At 63.1% G+C, this 2,078-nt stretch overlaps 1 long non-coding RNA gene across 1 annotated transcript; it reads right to left on the bottom strand.

The window, feature by feature from the left end:
* Window positions 1–286: 286 nt before the first annotated feature.
* LOC123642282 lies at window positions 287–1,249 on the bottom strand. The gene is made up of 2 exons (XR_006736428.1): window positions 1,024–1,249; window positions 287–736 (listed from the first exon to the last, which is right to left on the bottom strand). It is a non-coding gene; the product is annotated as an uncharacterized LOC123642282 (long non-coding RNA).
* Window positions 1,250–2,078: the final 829 nt, after the last annotated feature.

Raw genomic sequence — 2,078 nt, forward strand, 5'->3', positions numbered from 1 at the left:
GGGAGATCTACCGAACAGCATCGCGGGCAATTATATAAGCTGCCTCGGTGATTACCCAGAAAGGTGATGCGAGCACCCAGTTCTCGAAAGACAGCCTGAAAGTTTGTCTGCTTGGGGAGCGTAAGTACCAGGCTCTCTCACCCCGGGACCGGAGAACCAGGAGACGCCTCGTACCACGGCGCCCACTTCTGCGATGGGCGTCGGGTGCTGCTGCTGCTGTCCCTAAAGAACCGGTTACCGAGGCAGGGACTGGGTGGGAGCATTCGGGATTGATCGCAGAGGAGAAGCCGGTCAGAACTCGGGTTTTATTGAGTCCTCAGAGCCTCGAGCCTCCCCTGGGGGGTGTTGGAAGGCCTTCCAGGGACCGCCGTTTTAGGAAACTGACTTTGTGTCCTGGGGAGCCCCAGAGCCCCTCTTCTCTGCTTCTCCCGGGGCCCCTCTCCGTCTTTCACACCCAGTGCCCTTCGCGAGCTTAGAAACCCGCCCGCGATGCCTGTCCCCCTTGGAGATGCCCCAACATCCCAGCCATCCAGGCCCACGCTGGCGGGAGCGGCCACCATTATGTACGCCTATTCCTGGTTTCCTGCGCTAGCCGGGCACTGATGGGAGTGGGTGCCGCGTATGGCTTTCGTCCCCTTGCCTCTCCCCTCCGCGGACAGCAGTTTGCTTGTGTTACGTTTATTCTCTCCGTCTCGCTGCTTCCCTTCGCAGCCGCAGCCCGTGTCACGTCGATGGGCTTGATAGAGAAAGCACAGTAGTAGAGTGTTTTTAAATCTTGATTTTCGTCTGTAGAGGGATAAGCCACCCTGACAGAGCAGCGCGGAACGCTGAAGTCTGGGGCACATTGGCCCTGAACTCCATCCCCCTACCTCCAGCAGGCAGGAGGAGGTGGTGTGCATGGGTGGGGAGCGTTTTGTTTTTGCCACATTCCAACGTCCTGAAACCCCGCATCCATTCCCACTGAAATCCCGGATCTGTCTGAATGCGTTCCGCGCTGTAAAATAAATCCTCCCTCTCGCAGACCTGTGAGGCCGTTCGGATTTCCTGCCGCTGCCATGATCCTTAACAATGCGATTGCAAAGCTAGTGCTCCGTTGAGAAAAATCCCCAGGTGCCAGCCGGCCGCGCCTTGACCTTGCTGAAGGCGCCTTTAACTCGGCAGCCAGAGGGGCTCGGGCCCGGCCCCGGGGGTCCAGAAAGCTGGAGGGCGCCCCGGAGGGGGCTGGGTTTGCTCCCGGGGCAGGGCGGGAATCGGGTCGCGGCGGGGCGGCCGGGGGGAGGGGATGGGGCTCGGCTGCAACCTGTTTCCCGCACGCGGGGCCCGCGCGTCCCCGCTTCCGCGTTCCGGCGCTGACCCCGCGCGGCCCTCCTCCTCGCCGGCCTCTTGCCGCCTCCGGGGGTCCGGGGTCGGCTGCGGCCCCTTGCGCTCTCCGCCGGAATCCGCAGGGCGCCCCCGGCTGTGCGTTCCTCGCTGGCCGGAGCCGCGGTGCGAGCCGGCGGGGCCGCCTGGTGGGCGGGGCCTGGGCGCGAAACCGGAGCCGAGACCGCCACGTTCCAGGCCACGTTCCGGCCCCGAGCGCCGCGCGGCATCGCGCGGGGTCCCGGCCGCGCCTCCCTCCCTTCCTCCGTCCCCTCCCGACCCGGTTCTTCGGGGCCACCGGCGCGCTCCAGGCGCCCTGCGGATCGGCTTTCCACGGTAGCCCTCCTCGCCAAAGTTACGAGGGGCGTTTTCTCTGGCGGTGACAGTGGGAGCAAGTTTTCTGCGTGTGAGTGTGTGTGAGAGAGAGATGGGGAAGGGAGGGAAGGTTTGCAGCAAAGGCCGACAGCACGAAAACGGGATTCCCTTTCCAGGCGTTATGAGGCAATGATGAGAAAGAATCCGTTTTCTCTGGTGTGGGTAATGGCAGGAGCGCTTCCACGGAAGTGGAATTGAACCAGTCGAGGCTGATTGCCTGGGGCGAACGAGTGTCTCCTCTCAGTAGAGCTTTGCGTGCAGTAGGTCCTTGTGTGTGTTCGGGGACCTGAACGTCCGTACCCAGGCTCTTCAGGCAAGACTTGGGACAAAGATGTTCCTGTGCG

The sequence above is a fragment of the Lemur catta genome, chromosome 7 (assembly GCF_020740605.2).
Source record: "Lemur catta isolate mLemCat1 chromosome 7, mLemCat1.pri, whole genome shotgun sequence".
In the NCBI taxonomy this organism is placed as follows: Eukaryota; Metazoa; Chordata; class Mammalia; order Primates; family Lemuridae; genus Lemur; species Lemur catta.